This window comes from Sapajus apella, unplaced genomic scaffold (genome assembly GCF_009761245.1).
Source record: "Sapajus apella isolate SASKATOON/1434 unplaced genomic scaffold, GSC_monkey_1.0 scaffold118, whole genome shotgun sequence".
NCBI classification, from domain to species: domain Eukaryota; kingdom Metazoa; phylum Chordata; class Mammalia; order Primates; family Cebidae; genus Sapajus; species Sapajus apella.
Genome location: NW_022437058.1, coordinates 5,213,395 through 5,236,088, shown reverse-complemented (window position 1 = coordinate 5,236,088; position 22,694 = coordinate 5,213,395). Strand labels below are relative to the sequence as shown.

The following is a 22,694-nucleotide window of genomic DNA, read 5'->3' as shown; positions in this document are numbered from 1 at the left end:
CCTTCCTTCCATTCTTCCTCTCTCCCTTCTTCCCAGAATGCAGTTGTAATGGCTGGAGTTCCAGCAGCCACTTTAGACCATAACATGGAAATCAAGCATTGAGGATGGCAAAGCAAAAAGCTAAAAGCCTCAGACACAATGACCATAGGGCTGCCATCCCACCCCGGGACTGTCTCCCTTCAGACATCTTTTATGTGAGAAAAAAATAAAGCCACTGTTATCTTTTGTTTTACTTATGCAGCTGAACCAAATTCTAATGAATCCATATAGGTTCATTCTGGGCAGATGGTGCTCAGAGCAAAATGGAGCTCAGAGTGATTGGAGCACTGAACAGATGGAGCTCGGAGCAGATGGAGCTCGGAGCAAGATGGAGCTCGGAGCAAGATGGAGCTCGGAGCAAGATGGAGCTCGGAGCAGGTGGACCTCTGAGCAAGATGGAGCTCGGAGCAGATGGAGCTCAGAGCAGATGGTGCTCAGAAAAGGAGCTCCATGCAAGATTGAATTTGGAGCTGATGTTCCTCTGTGTAAGATGGAGTGCAGAGCAAGATGGAGCTCTCAACAAGATGATGCTCAGAGAAGATGGAGCTCTGATCAATAAGGAGCCATAAGCAAGATGGAGCTTGGTGCAGATGTTGCTTGGTTTTAGGTGGAGCTCAGAGCAGATGGTCTTTACAGCAGGATGGAGCTCAGAGTGATTATTCTTTGGATGATTAATGCAACCAATTTTAGTGATGCAGGTGTTAAATCACAGTCAAGCACCTATTTACCTAGTGCTGAGTTCCTTTATGTTGTGAGTTCAGTGTCATCTGATGGGACAGTGGTCCAGGGAAGTGTTGGGAGGATGAACTCTTTTCTGAGTGGCTTTGCAACCATAAAAAGTCATCTAACAAAGATGCTAGAAAAGTGAATATCCTACCAACTTCCTAGTCAGGAAAATGTCCAATGCCATATTTATTTGGGGGCAAAAATTATGTATTCAGAAGAATTTTTCACAAAAGAACAGTGATAAGAGGAAATTATGCATCTGTGTTCAGCAAGTAAGACTCTCTCTTCACACCTGTGCTGTGGGATCCCAGGCTTCAGGAGGCTGCTTCCGTCACAGTCCCCAGGTTGTGGGCCACTTTGTCAGCTGCTCTTCTGAAGGCAGATCTCTGGTCCATGCCTTCCCCTTCGCTGTCCAGATAGAGACTGGAGACGCAGCATCGTATATAGCTGACAAGTGTTAGCCTTGTTAACTAATTCTGTTTCACAGAACATAATTTATACACTCCGTAGAAATGCTTCTCACTGCCTGTTTTTTACAACTTCAAGGTAGAAGTAGGTAACAGTGCTAAAGTTATCTTACTAGAATAACAAAGTCCATGGTTTATTGCTCCTAAAAATATTTCTATTAGCTTACTAGGGCTGCCATGACAAAATACCACAGACTGAGTGGCTTAAGTAACAGAAATTTATTTTCTCACAGTTCTGGAGGCTGGAAGTCCAAGATCAAGGTACCAGCACATTTGGTCTCCTCTGAGGTCTCTCTCCTTGCCTTGCTGATAGCTACCTTCTTACTGTGTTCTTACGTGATTGTCCTGTGGCCTGTGTGTGGTCTGTGTCCAAATCTCCTCGTCTTACAAGAAAATCGGTCCTACTGATTAGTGCCCAGTCATATAACCTAATTTTACCTTAATTACCTCTTTATAGGTCTTCTCTACAAATACAGTCCCATTCTGAGGTACTATAGGGGAGCACTTCAACATAAATTTGAGGCCACACAATTCTGTCCATGACAGTTGTCCACCTTAGCTTTATAGTGAACCAAGTCTGTGAAAAAGACTTGACTCCGGGTTGGGTGCTCACACCTGGAATCCTAGCACTTTAGGAGGCCAAGGCGGGTGGATCACCCAAGGTCAGGAGTCCAAGACCAGCCTGACCAACATGATGAAACCCCATCTCTACTAAAAATACAAAGAAAATTATTCAGGCGTGGTGGCGGGTGCCTGTAATCCCAGCTACTAGAAAGGCTAGGGCAGGAGGATTGCTTGAACCCAGGAGGCGGAGGGTGCAGTGAGCCAAGACTGCGCCACTGCACTCCAACCTGGGCAACAAAAGCAAAACTCCATTCAATAAAAAAGACTGACTCAAGGCAATGACCTAAGAACGAAGTGATGACAGCTGGTGACTGTTCCACATGAAGGTGCAAAGCCTGTGCAGCCCTGGGAAGGTGCAGGGCCTGCGTCTCAGGCTTGATTCATCTCATAGAATCACAGAACTTAAGTGTCCCTCTTCCAGAGGGAATCTTGAATGGAAACTCTAATATCTTAGTTCCCAGTGTAAACAGTTTTTATCACATTGTTCTCATGATGACAAATGTCTGATCAGAAAATGACTTAAAAGTATAATTATTATGAAAGCAGACTGGCTTATTTAAAACAAACTAAATCTGAAAACTGTCTATAATCCAAAAAAGTAAACATCTATCTATCTATCTATCTATTTATCTATCTATTCAGCCACCATATTTTAGTGGTGCTGTGCAGTGACTTTTGTAGAGCAATATCTCTCAAAGTGTGCAATGACAAATATTGTTTTGTCAAAAGATTCTGTAATCAAAGAAGTTTGGAAAACTTTAATTTTTTGATTAAGCAAGGCAAGAAGTTTGAGTTTCATTTGTTGGTTTACTGTAGCAAGTGTTAGAGGCTTTATGACGTGCAAGAAGGATGTATATCATAATATTTCTCAAACCTATTTGACTTCCAATATTTCCTTTTGTTTTTTTTCTCCTTTTGTGGAAAAATTTCAAAAACTTTGGAAAATACTTTTTAAGTGAGATTCAGAAGTTCGTTAAGCAAGGTTTAAAATACTAAAAAATATACACTCAATATAGACACAATGAATACTAACTAAATGCAGTTTTCAGTCAGTATTAATCAAGGATATCCAAAGTTTTTCATGGCATAAAATGATATGTTTTTCCTCAGTAATATGATACATGTGATGTTTCTGGAAACTTAAAATCATCATTTATGTGCTCTAGTATCAGTTTCATGCCGTATTTTTCATGGAGAAGAAGGAATTTGGTACAGCATCTTCTCAGGAATACATTGCCACACAAAAATATGTAAATTCCTTCAGATAAATTCTCACCTTCTGCAGAATAAGTTGCACAGAATGGGGAGAAGCTGAATCCAGTGTTCCCAGTGAGTGATCTGTCCTCAACACTGTTATCCCGTCCATTGGCTTGGATGCTCAAGAAACGGAACTGTAAAAATGTGGCTTCTGGCCTTCATATATTATAGTGCCAAAGCTTCGAGGAAAAAGTTCTTATTATACTTTGTTTCTTCACATTTTTTTCAAAAATATAATATGTTGTTATGAACTATAGTGACCATGTTGTGTGGTAGATCTCTTCTTGAATATTTCCCCTCTCCTAAATGAAATTTTGAATCCTTTGATCAATATCCCCCCACTTCCCACCCCAATTTCAGCCCCCGGTAACCACCAGTCTACGCTGTACTTCTGTGAGTTTGACTCTTTCAGATTTGAAATAAAAATGAAGTCATATGGTCTTTCTGTGCCTGGCTTGTTTCACTTAACATAATGTCCTTCAGTTCATCCATGTTGTCACAAATAACAAAATTTCATATTTTTTATGGCTGAATAGTATTTCATTGTGTATATATGCTACATTTCATATACTACCTTTTCTTTATCCATTCATCCATTGATGGACACTTAGATTGTTTACACAACTTGGGCTAATATAAATAAGATTTAATGTATATGGAGTTGCAGATATCTCTTCAGCATACTGATTTCATCTCCTTTGGATATATACCCAGTAGTTGGATTGCTGGTTCATATGGTAGTTCTATTTTTAATTTTTGAAGTACCCTTCATACTGTTTTCCATGTATTAGTACAGGAAATGCCTGTACTAATTTGCATTTCCCTCAATACTGTGCAAGAGTTCCCTTTCCTCCATATCTTCTCCAACACTTGTTATATTTTGTCTTTTTATAATAGCCATCCTAACATGTATGAGGTAATATCTCAGTGTGGTTTTAATTTGCCTTTCTCTAATGATTAGTGATACTGAGCATTTTTTATATATCTGTTGGCCTGTAGGTCTTCTTTTGAGAAATATCTATTCAGATCATTTTTCCGTTTCTTAATTGAGTTATTTGTGTTCGTCTCTTTACTCTGCTAGCGCCTATTTTGTGTAAGACAATAATGCTGTTACATTTTCAAAATATACAGACGATAAAAAAGAAACATAGCAAGTATGGGTACTTGAATTGTAGTGAGACATTTAAATGTTTTCCAGGAAAACATTCTTGGGTTTTATGGTTGTAAGGATGAAACAGGTACATCATTTTGGGGAAGAAAAGAGAAATTATGGAGTGATAAGTTTAAATTGAGAAAAGATCAACAAATACAGTATATGAGAGAGACACTAAGCATTTACAAAACTAGTGTCCAGTTTTTGTATGTGTGATGTGTGCTTGTTCCCTCTGTCTGTCTTTCTGCTATGGTTTGAATGTATCCTCAAAAATTCATTGATTGTAAACTTAATCCCTCTGCTCTCATGAATAGATTTATGTCAGCTCTTCTCTTATGAATGGATTGATGTCACTAGCACAGTAGTGGGTTTGTTATCATAAGCTCTTTTGTGCTTGCTCTCTCACTATGTGATGCCCCTGCCATATAGTTACGCAGCAAGAAGGCCTTCTCCAGATGCCAACATCATGCTCTTGCTCAGCCTTTAGAGCTAAATAAATTTATTTCCTTTATAAATCACTCAGTCTGTGATATTCTGTTATAGCAACAAAAATAGACTAAGACACTCTCCCTACTTCCCCTATTCTCCTTCCTCCACCCTCTTTCTCACACACAAAATGTTACTGAAATACCAGGGGTTGGATCTAGGTCTTGTTGCTTGCACACAGAAAGCCAATCACTGAGACAATGAGTGTTGCCAAGAAAGAAGGCTTTAATTGAGTGCTGCAGCTAAGGATATGGGCTATCAGTCACAAATCTGTCTCCTCAAGAAGCCAAAATTAGGGACTTTTATATAGCAAGAAAGAAATGTAAATATGAGTGGGAAAATGGGATCTAGGGAGGGCTAAGGAAGCAAACATGACAAATAAGAAATCTGGCATCTCTTTGTCTGAATGCAGTGGTCTGATGAATTTCAGTTCTTTGATACTTTTTGAGAAGCATGAGGGTCCATTTCCTGAGGAAGAAACTCAGATAAGAAATGTAAATTTCAAGCTTCAAGACCGGAAGGGTTTGTTTCTGTTTATATTTTTTAAAATCTGTCTGTGGATCTATGGGTCTGTTTCAAAAACACATACAGAGGAAATCCCAGGCACTGTGCTAGAATTGGGAATACAATGGTGAGTTCAAAGAGGAATAATTTTCCTATTCTCATGAAGTTTATAATACAGGATAAAGAAAGCAAAAACTAAGCAAAGAGCCACGCAAGAATAAGATTGCTACTACAACCGACAACCATAACCATTTGGTTAAGCTAAGGAGGCCACCATTGTCACCCCTCTCTTAACTTTTAATAATGCATTTTACAGATAAAAACCTTAAGTAGGTTATATTTGGTTGGGAAGATCAAAGAAATCACCCAGTCGCCCACATCTGAAATTGTGCAGTCTGGAATGTCAGGAACAAAAGTGAAAGAGAGACATCATCCAGAACTGCACTACTAGGCTGTTTCTCCTTGGCTCTGCAGTAACTTCCTAGTCAATTGCTGTGTCCAATTCTCTTCCCTCTGGTCTTCTCACAGAGCTGCCAAAGTGATCTTTTCCAATGTAATCCTAACTATGCCAACCCCTACCCAAAATCCTCTGGTGCTAAGTCATCTATAATCCACAGTTCTTACCTGTGCCTCAGGGTTCTGCATGACCTGCTCCCCACCCACAGTTTCCTGTTTGTTACAATTCAGCCAAAGGTGCTTTTCCTCCTACATTTTATTCAAACAATACAGATATATAAGGAACTCTTACAACTTAATAACAAAGAGATAATACAATTAAGATTGGACAAAAGGTTTAATAAAACATTTCACCAAGAAGAAGATACATGAATGGTCAATAAGTACATGAAAAGATGTTCAACATTATTAGTCATAAAAAAAATAAAAATTAAAACCACAATGAGAATAACTTCTCATTCATTAGAATAACTAAAATTAAAAAGATGGATAATCCCAAATATTGTTAAGGATGTAAAACAACTAGAACTGTCACATATTGCCAATGAAAATGTAGAATAACACATTATTTCAGAAAACACTTTGGTTCTGATTTACCATATGACCTCAAAATCTCCCTTGTAGAAATTTACACAAGAAAAACGAATATATGGCCAGGCACAGTGGTTCATGCTTGTAATCCCAGCACATTGGGAGGCTGACGTGGGCAGATCACCTGAGGTCAGGAGATCGAGACCAGCCTGTCCAACATGGTGAAACCCCATCTCTACTAAAAACACGAAAAATTAGCTGGGCATGGTGGCAGGTGCCTGTAATCTCAGCTATTCAGGTGGCTGAGGCAGGAGAATTGCTTGAACCTGGGATGCGGAAGTTGCAGTGAGCCAAGATTGTGCCACTGTATGCCTGAATTCCTGCAGAACACAGTTGGACTAGCAGCTCATATTTAATCCTCTAATATAATATGAACAGCACTGGTCTCCATTTTTAATTTACATCATAAAGGCTCCAGGCTTCAATTGTTTTAGTACTGTATTTCATTATTTAACATCCATTACTTTTATGAAAAAAAATGTGTTTACCCCTGTATCTCATCTTAATGTTTCGCTGACTGCTAAACTCACATTTTTTGTTCATTTGCATGGTTACAAGAATCTAGATTGTATTTTTCTTTGGAAACAGCCAGAGCCACTTCCAGCGATCATTTCCCTGGTCATTTCCCATAGACCCTAGATGTCTCTTCTCCCAGCCTTGGAGGGGCTGGGCTCTGGAAGGAGGAGGCAGTGAGTCCAGAATGAAAACCCATTCCAGGATGACATCTACCATGCATAGGCCCTTCTGTGTCTTCAGAGCCTTTTTCACATGTCTGTGTCCTTGGAGCTGGCTGGAACCATCCTTGCTTGTCTCTGTGTTCTGAGTGCATGACAATTTGGCCCTAGAAGTCTTCTCAACAAAGCACAATTTCTGTTGTCTTTTTCCAAAAGACTTTATGAATAAAATGAAAATATGAGTAATATAAAATCAAAATATATTTGGATTTCTCATTTCAAAATTACCTACCTCTGTAGTTTAGTAGAACTCAATTATTGGCCCCAGAAGATAATTTTTTTTCAAAAGTATTTTCTAAATGATAACCAGTAGTTGACTACTTCCTTTATATATATCAAATAGAAGATATCCACAGTATATCCTTCAAATTTAGCTTAAATAATCCATGGAATGCTCAAATTGTAACTGTAACAAATTGAGCTCCTGTATCTCTGTTAACTAATAACTGACTAATAAAGTAAGACTTGTTGGTTAAAGATAATTTGTAAAAAATAAACCATTTTAGTTTGACCATGAGAAGTACAAACAAATCCATTATCATTAAATGTGAAAATCTATAATATGTCCAGTTAATATTGGAGTATCAACTTTAGGTCCCACAATTGCCATGTAGAAGCCAAGCTTTTAAAATGCAGATTTTCTACTTCTCTTTTATATGCATATTATTATAAATGGCAAGTATTTTAAATGCTTGATATTTTTAAAAATTTGCCATATTTTCTCTTTTGACACAAGTTGGCTTTCATGTTTGAGTTAAAAAAATGAACAACAAAAGTCTATTCCAATGGGAGAAAGATAAGCTTCTGTTTTATCTGAAATATAGGACCAGGTGCAGTGGCTCATACCTGTAATCCTAGTAATTTAGGATGCCAAGGCGGGTGGATCACCTGAGGTCAGGAGTTCGAGACCAGCCTGACCAACATGGTGAAACCTTATCTCTACTAAAAATACAAAATTAGTCAGGCATGTTGGTGTATGCCTAGAATCCCAGCTACTCGGGAAGCTGAGGCAGGAGAATTGCTTGAACCCGGGAGGCAGAGGTTGCAGTGAGCCAAGATCATGCCATTGTACTCCAGCCTGGGCAACAAGAGTGAAACTGTCTTGAAAAAAATTAGAATTAAATAAAATATATATGAATATATATGGTATACAAATTTGACACATTTTGCTTTAATTCAGGACTAATGTGATGCTGCAGAAAATGAATGACCCTAAGCTCATTTAATTTCTCCTAACTATACATAGCCCTTTACCACTTTCAACCTTCCCATTGATAACTCTAACCTTTTGCAAGTTACTTGAGCTCACTGAGCCTATTTTGCCATCTGTAAATCAGCTAATAGGACCTAACTTACAAGTTCACTGAGAGAGATAAATAAGACAATGGGTACAAACTATTTTAGCAATGTCTAGCACATGGTGGGGCTCAACAAGTATTAATACATTACTTATTCTTTTCTTTTTCACCCTGCTATGCCTTTCAGTTTATTTCTACTAAACCCTAAGCTTTTAAAATATAGGCCCAAGTATTATTAGTTTCCCTCTGTATTCTCCCCCAGTTCCTGTCACAGTCCCAAGGACACACAGGCCCCATAATCCTTCATGGCCAATTGAACTGATGGTGACCTATGTCTACATCCATTTGAGGATGTTATAGCAAAATACCATAGACTAGGTGACTTATAAACAACAGAAATGTATTTCTTACAGTTCTGGAGGCTGGGAAGTCCAAGATCAGGGCATTGGCGTTTCAGTGTCTGGTGAGGGCCTGCTTTCTGGTTCAGAGATGGTGCCTTCTTGCTGCGTCCTCATGTGGTGGTAGGGGCAAGCCAGCGCTCCTGGGCCTCTTTGGTAAGAGCACTAATCCCTTTCCTGAGAGCACACTGTCATGACCTAATCACTTCCCAGCAATCTACTTTCTAATCTCATCACTTTAGGGGCCAGGATTTCAACATATGAATTTGGGGGGACAGGGCAGAAACATTGAATCTGTTGCAAAGAACACCAAAGGATGGTTGTGGAATATGAGAGTGTTGGTGTGTCATGGCATCCCTAATAATTTTATACCTTGGTTGCTGAAAATCAAACAAATAAAAGCGTTCATTTGCATACCTTTTTAGCACAACTTTTCTGGAACAAATTCTGTATTTCAGTACTGGTTTATGTGGCTTATACTACATCTATGGCCATTAAAATCCAATAGAACTCCAGTGTAAGGAAGCATATTGTTGTCTTTCTCTATGGTGTTTTCCAGGCAGGGTCAGATTGCCAGGGTATCATCAGACATTTTTTGTTAGACAGTGAGGGGAAGGGGTGGAGAGGGTACAGTTTATTATGTGTAAATTATACCTCAATAAAGCTGATAACTTTTTAAAATTTGCCATAATTCTTTATACTATAAAGACATAAAGAAATTTTTGCACTGTCTCTCAAGTTTGTCCAGAGGATAAAATGAGAGGCATATAATAATATAAAATATTATTCAAAGATCAAATATTTATCCAAACTTCAATACTAGAGAAAGATGGGCAGGTATAAGCATGAGCAAGGGGAAAATGAGAAAGAGCAGGAGAAGAAAATGTTACTAAACCAAAGTCTGAGGTCATCTGCTTAAAAAAGTTTTAAAAGCTAATTTATGGAGATGGCTTCTTTCCTTAAACCTCATGAACCAACCTTTGCTAGCTTCCAACTTTTTTCTGCAGCTTTCTCGCCTCTCTCAGCCTTCATGAAACTGAACAGAGGTAGGTCCTCGCTCTGGATTAGACTTTGGTTTAAGGGAATATTGTGGCTAGTTTGATCTTCTGTCCAGGCCACTCAAATTTTCTGCAAATCAGCAATAAGGCTGTTTCGCTCTCTCATTGCTTTTGTGTTTACTGGAGGGGCACTTTTAATTCCCTCCAGGAACTCTTTCTTTACATGCACAGCTTGGTGAACTGTTTGGTGAAAGAGGCCTAGCTTCCTGCCTATCTTGGTTTTCAGGATGCCTTCCTCACTCAGCTTAATCATTTCTAGCTTTTGACTTATGTGATGCTTCCTTTTATTTGAACACTTAGAGACCATTGTAGGATTATTAATTGGCCTAATTTCGATATTGTTGTATCTCAGAGAATACAGAGGTCTGGAGAGAGGGAAGGGGAGATGGGGGATGGACAGTGGAACATTCAGAACACACAAATTTATTGGTTAAGTTTGTCATCTTACATTGGCACAGTCATGGCACCCCAAAACAATTACAATAGTAACATCACAGATCACATAACAGATATAGTAATACAAATTTAAAATATTGCAAGACAGTGACACAAAGTGAGCACGTGCTGTTGGAAAAAATGGTGCTAATACACTTGCTCAGTGCAGGGTTGCCACAAACCTTCAATTTATAAAAAAATGCAATGTCTGAGAAGTGCAGTAAAGCAAAGCACAATAAAATGAGGTATGCATGTGTGTTAAGTGACATAATGTGCCTTGAGGGTAAAGTAAGATAAGTTAAAGATGCACAGTATAAATCCTGTAACAATCACTAAATGAAGCTATAGCCAATAAATCAGCAAAGGAGATTAAATGGAATCTTTTTTAAAATTTAATTTATTCAACAGAAAGCAGAAAAGGAAAATGAAATAATAAAAAAGAAACAGTAAAATGATAGATTTAAATCCCACTATTTTAATAATAATAAATGTAAATGTTCTAAGCATTCCAATTAAAAACCAGATTGTCAGACTGAATTAAAAAGGGAGACTACTATAATCCACCCACCAAAAACCCTCATTAAATGTAAAGACACAATTAAGTTAAAAGGAATTTTAAAAATATTATGCCAACATGAATCCAAAGAAAACTGAGTGGCTATATTAATATCAGACAAAGTAGAGTTTAGAGCAAAGAATGTTGCAAGGAATAAAGAGGGTCAATCATGATGGAAGGATTGACACAGCATTAAGTGGTTATACACATAATAACAGAGCTGCAAAATATCTCAAGGTTAAATTGATACAATTGTAAAGAGAAACAGACACATCCACAGTTAAAGTCTGAGATTTTAACACATATAAGATGAAATGCGTAGTTAGAATGTGAACATAGAAGATTTGATTAACTTGATCTAATTGACATTTGTAGAATATACCAAAAACAGCAGAATACACATTCTTTGCAACACACGTGGAGCATTTAACTATTCTAGCCCATAAAAACAATTCTCAATAAACTTAAAATGATTCAATTCTTTCAATGTATGTGCTCTACCAACAGTGGAGTTAAAAAGAAATCAACAGCAGAAAGACATCTGGAATTTCCTCACATATTTGGAAACTACGTAAAACAATTTTAAATTTCTTATGAATCAAAATAGAACTAATAAATTATAAAGTATTTTGAGCTGAGTGTAAAATAAAACAAAACACTTTAAAATTAGTGGAATTTCCTTCATGTTCCATTTAAAGAAAATTATATAAGAAAAGAAGAAAGTCCTTCAGTCAATGACCTCAGCTTCCACTTTAAGAAACTAGAAAAGAAAAGAAAGCCAACAGTAAGCAGCAGAAAAGGAGTAAAAACCGTCAGTGTAGACATCAACACAATAGAAAACAGGCAAAAGTCATTTACGGGAAATAAAGGAACCCAGACTTTGGTTCTTTTTAGAAGGTCCATAATATTGATAAGCCTCTATTCAGGCTTATCAGGAAAAAAAGAGAAAACAAAAACAACCTATCAGGGATAAGAGAAGTAACATAACAGATTCAACAGATGCTAATGAGATAATAAATGGTAATTATGAACAACATTGTGCCATCAGATTTGACAACTTAGATTAAGTGGACAAATTCTTCCAAAGACACAATTAGCTAGTCTCACTCAAAAAGAAACAGCCAGAATAGCCCCCTATCTATTAAAGAATTGAAGCTGTAACCTTAAAAAAAGCTTTTCCCAAAGACAACTCTAGGTTTAGATGGCTTCAGTGGAGAAACATATAAGAAAAAAAATTATATCAATTCTACTAGTTCCTACCAATTCTTCTAATTAAAGAGAAATTTGGAAAAAGACGGCCTATTTCCTATTAGCCTCTTGCACTTTTCTCAGACTTATAAGTGTGGCACTGGCATGACCAGTTCATGGGGAGAATTTTATATTCTTTACAGATTAATTGGATACAACCACAGACAACTTCAGTTTCTTTCCAAATTTCTTCGGGGGATTGTCAGAAGGAAAATAAAGTGCTCTTGAAATTTAAACACTTCCTAGGAATAAAGGAATGTTACTTACACGTTATTTTACCATTAGTCTCATGAAAATTGTGTGGAGGACTGTGGCCATAAAAACAATGGTTTGTATTTTATGTAAATTAACAGCTTTTTATTGTTCTTTTTAATACAGAAAAATTCTGAAGGCAATCATTTTATTTGCCTTTTTTTTGGAAACTTTATTTTTATATCTGATGAAGTTCTGTTGGAATATATCATTTGTTTGGGGTAATGCAATATATTTTTGGAAGACACAAGAAAAATGGGCTCTCATTGACCAAGTACTTTGTATAGATGCAGCGATTAAACTAATAAGCAGAGGGAAAGTTGCAAAAATATTTGACAAAATGAAATATGTGCCTTCAGTGCAAAACCGTTGACCCTGCTGACCAACAGGCATATTGAGAAAGATTTCCATATGCCTGATAGAACAACCTCTGTGGGCCATCTTAAGCACTGGTGAATAAGAAACACTTTTATGCATTATATTACATCTGAAGTTCTCCACTTAACATGATACTTAAGCGGAATTAAAATGCCTTAACATTCTTCCAAGGTTTAGCACCTGATCCTTTTAATAAACAATAAATAGGTTATGGTTAACTTTTTTTAAGGTACTCAAATATGTCAACTGTGTTGTTTCTATATAAACACCTTTTTGCACGGGAAATTGTAAAAATAGCATAAAGCTTCCTCTTACTGCAATCCAAATGTTTGAAAGTCAGAAAATCTAATTATTTTGCTCTCGCCCAACTACCTAATGCTTTCTTTATCCACAAGTAATTTTGCATCAATTTCTTGATGTTGGTTTTCATCTCATTGACTTCAGGCTTCTAAAACACATAGAAATACTTATGTCCTTTTGGCTTCTTTGGGTCAAATCAAACAGTACAGCTAAAGTTACTCAAATACATTAAAACTACACAGATCCCTTATGAATTACTAGTAAGATGGTAGGAAGGAAAAGATATAAGAAGAAAAATATATCCTAGAACTCATTATCAAAATTATTGGTGTATAGTCTATACTAGCATAGGGTAGCTTTCTCAACTTGCTATATAAAATTACCAGCAAAAAAAAAAAAGTGCAAGCATAAGGTTTATGGCTGAAGTGGCTAGGTGTCATAATTCCCTATTCTAGCATTCTCAGAAGGACCCTCCCATCTGTTAGACACGCAGAGACTGCAGCCCATCCAAATGTGATCTGCTTAATCAATAATCAACAGTTTGTATTGAAGGCATTATCTTTGCTATATGTGCTTGTCATAATGAAGGATGGTGTGCAAAGAACAAGTTGAGCCAGATGAACACTTTAATTTTGATGCCAAAATCAATCACTTTTTGTCATGATACCAAGCATAGATAATGGTTGATCCATTGCACACTGTCTGTATTACCCCATAATTTCCTGCAATAGACACATCATAATTTGACATACTCCTTGATCATTAACACATTGTAGTAGTCAGATATACTTGCCAAGATTAAGCTAAATGTCAGGAGAAGACCCGGTGAAGTCTTGGAAATCTTGCAACTTACCCTCAGAGACACTGCCAACAGAAATGATGAATGTCATTGGGATGTGTGGTACTATTCTCATTGATATGTCAATAAATAAAGGGATGCTGAGGAAAAAATGTTCTTCCAGATACCTGTCCACTCTGAACCTAGAGTTCTTTTCATCGCTGTGAAAGACCTCCCTAGACACTGCAGCCATTTCCTGGGATGACTCTGAGCTATGATTTTTAAAACAGAACGCACTCATCTGCCATTTTTCTTCCAAAATTGCTTGTGAATATCCTGTATGCTATCCAAGTCTCTCCAACCTTGTAGTCTTTGTATGAATGGGCTCTTTTTTTTCTTTTTCTTTTTTTTTCCTTTTTTTTTTGAAACAGAGTCTCTCACTCTGTGGCCCAGGCTGGAGTGCACTGGGGCAATCTCGGCTCACTGCAACCTCTGCCTCCAGGGTTCAAGCGATTCTCATGCCTCAGCATCCTGGGTAGCTGGGATTACAGACGTGCACCACCACACACAGCTCATTTTTATATTTTCAGTAGAGATGGGATTTCACTGTGTTAGCCAGGCTGGTCTCGAACTCCTGGCCTCAAGCAATCCACCCGCCTTGGCCTCCCAAAGTGCTGAGATTACAGGCTTGAGACACTGCGCCCGGCACCTTTGTTCTTATTTGTTGTTATTGCAATGGGATTCTACGAGGTGCTGGGAGTGGAGAAGTTAAACACACTTAGTTAACTAGCTTGAACAGACATCCCAGTATTGATAGAGTTGCAATCCTAAAACAAAAAGCCCAACAGTCCTGGGATGAAAAAGTATTTGGGTGTGGATAAAAAAGAGTCAAACTCTCACTGTGCACACGAAATCACAAGGGTATACACAGGCAGCTGTCCTGGTACAGTACTAATACAACATTTTGATTTTCTTATAATATTGAAATTTTATTGAATATTGAAACAAATTTTACTGAAGTTGAGAGTTGTATCTTCTTTTACCATGACAGCCAACACCTATGTGCAATAAAAGCTATAAGAATGTTTGCATTTGACCCATAAAATAAAGAACTTGGATTTAATGATTTGGCAGTTGCTTTGTTTCATTTAAATTGGACTATTTTTCTGTTTTATTTAATAGATTGCTCCTATTGCATTACTCAAAGATGTTTTAAAAAATCTCTAATTATGTGGTTGATTGGAGAACAAATATTATGTATATTTATTTGTAAATATTTATAATAAAGAATATTAAATATATACATATGCATTATACAAGGTACATATTGTACATATTATACATTATATAAGGTAGGAAATATGCGTTGCCCATGTGGAGTTTATAATATACCTGGAAAAATAATATCAATGCATACACACTGTATGATTCCAACTACTTTTCTATACTGACTACTCTTACTCAGCAATATGCATTTAAAATTCCTCAATGTCTTCTTATGGCATGAGAACTCATTTCTTTTTGTTGCTGAATAATATTTCATTGTATTTATTTGCCACAGTTTGTGAATCTATTCAGCTAATGAAGGAGATCTTAGTTGTTTCTAAGTTTTAGAACCAGTGTTACAAGGAATGATGTATTTCTATACTTTTGAATTGTTATAAGTATCTTAGGCCAGGTGCAGCGGCTCACATGTATAATTCCAGCACTTTGGGAGGCTGAGCAGGAGAATTACTTGAGTCAGGAGTTCGAGACCGGCCTGCCCAACATGCCAACATAGTAAAACCCTATCTCTACTAAAAATACAAAAATTAGCTGGGCATGTGGGGTGCACCTGTAATCCCAGCTACTCAGGAGGCTGAGGCAGGAGAATCGCTTGAACCCAGGAGGCAGAGGTTGCAATGAGACAAGATTTCAGCACTACACTACAGCCTGGGCAACAGTTAGTGAGACTCTGTCTCAAAGAAAAATAAATAAGTGAAAAATATAAATAAATAAATAAATATCGTTACTATTATAATTTTTAAATGTAAAATCAATTTAAGATTACCTTATGCCAATGGAAAGAGTCTTTGTGATACAGCTTGCATTCTCAGTCTCAGTTCCAGCTCCTTAATGCAGCCAGAGGTAGTAGTAGTACTGATATTAAAAGTGCCATTTATTTAATATGTTTCTCAATTGACTAAGTTGATATGTGGATAAGACTTTTCCAAATCACAAACAGGATTATATGTCACCCCTGCTTGAATTCTTTGACATTTAAGGTCCTTCAGTATCCAACCTTTGCTCCCCTTTCCAACTTCATCTCATCCCTCCCTTCTTGCCCCTTGTACTTAAGCCTAACCAAATTGTTTCTTCTCTCTGAGCTTGGACTCCTGCCATCTCCTCTTCTGGTATGTCCTCATGTTTGCTCTGTCAATCTCCTTCTGCTTGTACCACTTCCCTCAAAGTTCATTCTTCAAGGTCATTCATTCACTCACTCATTAAACACAGAAGACAATTCGCAGCACTGTGCTAGGTGATGGGAATAAGTCAAGCACACTACAAAGACCAGTACTGCATGGAGCTTTCAATCTAGTTACAAAGATTTTAAGAGCACAAACAGGAAATTTTCAGATAACACGCATTCTCACAGATTGTGATGGGGGCGAGACATGCAAGATGAGGAGTCTACTCTTCCATCTAGCTAAAGAGCACTCCAGGGCAATTGGGTAATAAATAAATGGAAAAGTCCTGGAGCAGGAATGAGCTGTGAGAAATTGGAGTGCCGTGGAGAGGTTGGTAGGGCAGGTCAAGCAGGGTATTTTCTCTATGGAGTCTTACCTGGTGTCTCAAGCAAGATAATTGATCCCAGCATTCAGGAAGCCTCACAGGAGAATCCCCCTGGAAAGACACTCTGTAAGTACTCCGTGAAGCAGTTCCTGATCTGGGTCGTCCCTAGTGATGGCTCCTTCTCTTGATCATCCACAGAAGTCATCTGCCAGTCATTTCGTACATCATGCCCTGGCCACATTTTCACTTGTAGACGTGTTATCTCCTCAATTGGAAAGTGAGAGTCTTGAAAACATGGTATGTTCTATCTGTATCCCTCAGAGCAAATATTTATTGATCCATTCATTCCTCCATTGACTCACACATCCAATAGCCTTTCAGCACCTGTTGTATACTGGGGCTATACCAATGAAAAAGGCAGACAAGAACCCTGTTCTAACGGAGTTTACATTCTAGTGGAGGGAATCAAGAAATCACTTAAGTATACAAACTAGATAATCTCAGAGAAGGATAATTGCTTTGAAAAGTAAAATGAGATACAATAGCTAATGCCTGAGCAGGTGAGGTAAGAATGAGCATTTTGGATTACAGATGTGTCATGATAGAAAGGAGAGGGGAGAGAGGCTCAGCAGATCACCCATGGTTTAAATGTGTCAGAGGAGTAATCACATCCAATGAGGAAGCTGCAAGGAGAATCTAGACAGGTGAAAGTGACTGCGCAGGTACACTTTGCTGTGCTGTGTTTCTAAGTACTGTTAAGAACAATAAAAGTCACATTAGAGACTTATTGTAATGTATTTTTATAGCATGTGGCATTTTATCACCTTATTATGAGAGATCTTGATTGATATGTCCTTTTGGCATTCCAGTAACTGAGCTCCCTTTAGTGAGCTCCAGGTTCACTAATAGTTCTGCTCTACAGAATTGCCAATAACCAATCCATTATACATGCTCAGTGAATAACACTATTGCAGGGATCCAGGGTAGCTTCACTGTAAAAAAGCACCATGACTCGCATTCAGCCAAGATGCTGGAGGGAGGGAAATTGAGCATTTTACAGAAATCGCCTTAATATAATCATCACTAAAATCAGGACTCCATTAGGCCAAGAGCTCTGTCTTCATCTCTGAATTCTCAACAACTGGCCCAATTTCTGTCTTATGGTGGCTCTTTGGTAAATATTTATTGAATTAATAAAATGAATGAGTGATAATCTAATAGTGATTTAATGAATCTAATGCATCTTTTAAAAATTATTCTCATGAAAAAAATATTAGGTGACAAATTCCAGGTTGTTTGAGTTCCTAAAAAGATCCAAGCAGGCAGCCGAGGCCATGGAGGTGACGGCGGACCGGCCGCGCTGGGTGAGCCACCACCACCCCGCCGTGATCAACGGGCAGCACCCGGACACGCACTTCCCGGGCCTCGGCTACTCCTACATGGACCCTGCGCAGTACCCACTGCCGGAGGAGGTGGATGTGCTTTTTAACATCGATGGCCAAGGCAACCGCGCCCTTCCCTCCTACGGAAAGTTTGTCAGGGCCACGGTACAGAGGTAACCTCCGACTCACCACTGGAGCCAAGTGTGCTGCCCGCCTCTGCTTCACGGATCCCTGCCCTGGCTGGATGGCGGGGAAGCCCTGGGCAGCCACCGCACGCCTCCCCCTGGAACCTCAGCCCCTTCTCCAAGACGTCCATTCACTGCGGCTCCCCGGGACCCCTCTCCGTCTACCTCCCAGCCTCATCCTCCTCCCTGTCAGGGGGCCATGCCAGCCCGCACCTCTTCACCTTCCTGCCCACCCCACCGAAGGACGTCTCCCCAGACCGGTCGCTGTCCACCCCGAGCTCAGCCGGCTCGGCCCGGCAGGCTGAGAAAGTGTGCCTCAAGTACCAGGTGCCGCTGCCTGACAGCACGAAGCTGGAGTCCTCGCACTCCATGGCAGCATGACCGTCCTGGGGGGCGCCTCTTCGTCAGCCCACCACCCCATCACCACCTACCCGCCCTACGTGCCCGAGTACAGCTCCGGACCCTTCCCCGCCAGCAGCCTGCTGGGCAGCTCCCCCGCCGGCTTCGGCTGCACGTCCAGGCCCAAGGCCCGGTCCAGCACAGAAGGCAGGGAGTGTGTGAAGTGCGGGGCAGCCTCGATGGCACGGGGCACTACCTGTGCGACGCCTGCGGGCTCCACCACAAGATGAACGGACAGAACCGGACCCTCATCAAGCCCAAGCGAAGGCTGTCTGCAGCTAGGAGAGCAGGGACGTCCTGTGCGAGCTGTCAGACCACCACAACCACGCTCTGGAGGAGGGACGCCAACGGGGACCCCGTCTGCAATGCCTGTGGGCTCCACTACAAGCTGCACAATATTAACACACCCCTGACTACGAAGAAGGAAGGCATCCAGATCAGAAACCGAAAAATGTCTAGCAAATCCAGAAAGTGCATGACTTGCTGGAGGACCTCCCCAAGAACAGCCCGTTTAACCCGGCTGCCCTCTCCAGACACATGTCCTCCCTGAGCCACATCTCGCCCTTCAGCCACTCCAGCCACATGCTGACCACGCCCACGCCGATGCACCCGCCGTCCAGCCTGTCCTTCAGACCTCACCATCCCTCCAGTATGGTTACCGCCATGGGTCAGAGCCCTGCTCGAGGCACACAGGGCCCCCAGAGAGAGTCCCTGCAGCCCACTTCGACTTGCATTTTTGCAGGAGCAGTATCATGAAGCCTAAACGCGATGGATACATGTTTTTGAAGGCAGAAAGCAAAATTATGTTTGTCAGTTTGCAAAGGAGTTCACTGTGGTGTCTGCGTTCCAACCACTGAATCTGGACCCCATCTGTGAGTAAGCCATTCTGACTCATATCCCCTATTTAACAGGGTCTCTAGTGCTGTGAAAAAAAATGCTGAACATTGCATATAACTTATATTGTAAGAAATACTGTACATTTGAGGAAGACTTTATTGCATCTGGGTAGCTGTAAGACATGAAGGATACCAAGAAGTTTAAGGAATATGGGGGAAATAGAGTGTGGAAATTAAGAAACTAGGTCTGATATCCAAATGGACAAACTGCCAGTTTTCTTTCTTGTCACTGGCCACAGTTGTTTGATGCATTAAAAGAAAAAAAAAAAGAAAAAAGTTGTAAGCGAATCATTCATTCAAAGCTGTTGGCCCCTACAAAGGAGATACCAGTTCCAGTTCCGGGCAATCAGTGTTACCCTTCACTAATTGCCATTGAGGGTTTCAGAAAGCCCTTTTCTAGGCCTACATGCTTTGTGAACAAGTCCCTGTAATTGTTGTTTGTATGTATAATTCAAAGCACCAAAATAAGAAAAGATGTAGATTTGTTTCATCCTATTATACAGACTGAATTGTTGTACAGATTTATTTACTGCTAGTCTTAAGAACTGCTTTCTTTCGTTTGTTTGTTTCAATACTTTCCTTCTCTCTCAATTTTTGGTTGAATAAACCAGATGACATTCAGTTGGCCTTAAAAAAAAAAAAAAAAAAAAAAATCCAAGCAAAGGCTTGTGTGACAAGATTGTAGCAATCAATTTTTCTTTCTTTTTTTTTTTTTTTTTTTTTTTTTGTCTCACTCACTCTGTCACCCAGGCTGGAGTGCAGTGGCAAGATCTTGGCTCACTGCAATCTCTGCCTTCTGAGTTCAAGCCATTCTCCTGCCTCAGCCTCCGCAGTAGCTGAGATTACAGACACCTGCCACCACACCCACCTAATTTTTTGTATTTTTAGTAGAGATAGAGTTTTACCATGTTGGCCAGGCTGGTCTCGAACTCCTGACCTCAAGTGACCTGCCTGCCTGAGCCTCCCAAAGTGCTGAGATTACAGGCATGAGCCACCATCCCCGGCCTATAGTAATCAATTTTTCACTTACTTTTTTTTTTTTTTTTTTGAGATAAAGTCTCACTCTGTTGCCCCAGCTGGAGTGCAGTGGCATGATCTTGGCTCACTGCAACCTCTGCCTCCTGGGTTCAAGCAATTCTCCTGCCCCAGCCTCCTGAATAGCTGGGCTTACAGGCATGCACCACCATGCCCAGCTAATTTTTATATTTTTAGTAGAGACGGGGTTTCACCATGTTGGTGGTTTCAAAAATCACCATTATAAAACTCTAGTTTTGAAAGGAAGTGGAGAAGAAACCAAGACTTGATCAACATTAGAAAATAAAAGTTTTCAAAGCAATCCACCTACTGCCTTTCTTTGCTGAAACATACCTCCCTTCTCATACTTTTCTCATTAGCTATTAAAAAATAACTAATGAATTTGCTATTTTCTAATACTTTTTCACAACTTCAATGAAAATCAAATAGGTGAGAAGAAAAGAGAAGGGAACGAGGATGGGATGAGTGCAAAGGACCATCGAGAAACCCCAGTAGGAGGGGCAAAGGGTCAAAAGGACTCTCAAGAAGAGGGGCCTAATTCCCCTACAGGCTGAGCCTGTAGAAATGAGGCACTTGGAAATGAACTCCAGTGGCCACCCACACCTAAGGCCCAGCTTGTTGGGCAGAGTTTCTAGCAATATCACAGGACACAGAGCCTGTCCTCTTAACACAGGGGCTCTCCATCTTTCTATTATCTCTTCACAATAAGAAAGACTTGGAACCAACCCAAATGCCCATCAATGATAGACTGGATAAAGAAAATGTGGCACATATACACCATGGAATACTATGCAGCCATATAAAAGGATGAGTTCATGTCCTTTGCAGGGACATGGATGAAGCTGGAAACCATGATTCTCAGCAAACTAACCCAAGAACAGAAAACTAAACACTGCTTGTTCTCACTCATTAGTGGGAGTTGAACAATGAGAACACATGGACACAGGGAGGGGAACATCACACACCAGGGGCCTGTGGGAGGTGGGGAGCTAGGGGAGGAATAGAATTAGGAGAAATACCTAATGTAGATGATGGGTTGATGGGTGCAGCAAATCACCGTGGCACGTGTATACCTATGTAACAAACCTGCACATTCTGCACGTGTATCCCAGAACTTAAAGTATAATAAAAAACAAAAAAAAAAATTGTGGAACAGAAATAATATTTTTCCTCTTTCTCTTCTTTCTTCAACAAGTTTGTCACATGTGGGGGGGACAGAACTTTAATTTTTTTTAAATTAATACCCTTTTGTTTTAGAACAGTTTTGAGATTATAGAAAAAATTAACAGAAAGCTCAAAAAGTTAAAATACACTTCCTTTACTCCCTGCACACAATTTCCCCTACCTCCTCTTAACATCTCGCTTTAATATGATGACATGTTATAATTGATGAGCCAATATTGATACACATTAACTAAAGTGCATAGTCTACATTAGGGTTCTCTCTTGGTGATGCACAGTTCTATGGGTTTAGACAAACACATAATGTCATTAAGTCCACCACTGTGGTATCATGCAGCATAGCTTCACTGCCCTGAAAATCTCTTATCCTCTACCTATTCACTACTCCCTCTTTAACCTCTCCCTCTGTACAAACAACTCATCACCACTGATCTTTTTTATAATTCCAGTAGTTTTACTTTTTCTTAGAATATCGAATACTATAAATCATAAATGTTTAGTCTTTTAAAACTGTTTTCTTTCATTTAGAAATAGGCATTTAAGGTTCCCCCATGCATTTTTGTGATTAGGTCACATAATAGGACTATGTCTAGTTTCATAAGAAACTACCAAGTCATACTCCAAAGTGGCTATACCATTTTGCATTTCCACCAGCCATGAATGAGAATTCCTGTTGCCCCACATCCTTGCTAATATTCGTCATTGTCGGCATTTTGGATTTTGGCCATTCTAATAGACATGTAGTAGTATCTCATTTGTTTTAATTTATAATTATTTGATGACATATCATGTTGAACATCTTTTCATATGCTTATTTGCAATCTATATATCTTTTTTAGTAAGGTATCTTTTCAGTCTTTTGCCAGCTTTTAAGTTGGATTATTTGTTTTCTTATTGTAGAGTTTCAAGTATTCTCTGTATATTTTGAACACTACCCCTTTAACAGACATGTTCTCCCTCCCTATGGCTTGTCTTCTCATTCTTTTAAGGGTCGCTCATGCAGCAGAAGTTGTGTTTTTTTTAATTATAATAAAGTCCCACTTATTAAGTTTTTCTTTTATAGGTCATCCTATAGGGTTGTATTTAAAAACTCATAGTCAAATCC

The 22,694-nt window shown here is 39.3% G+C and overlaps 1 protein-coding gene and 1 pseudogene across 1 annotated transcript in view; both read left to right on the top strand.

Moving 5' to 3' along the window:
- ZNF484 (zinc finger protein 484) overlaps positions 1 to 22,694 on the top strand; it is a 432,825-nt gene that overhangs the window by 7,639 nt on the left and 402,492 nt on the right. The gene's annotated exons all lie outside the window — the stretch shown is intronic.
- LOC116538250 lies at positions 17,845 to 19,641 on the top strand (annotated as a pseudogene).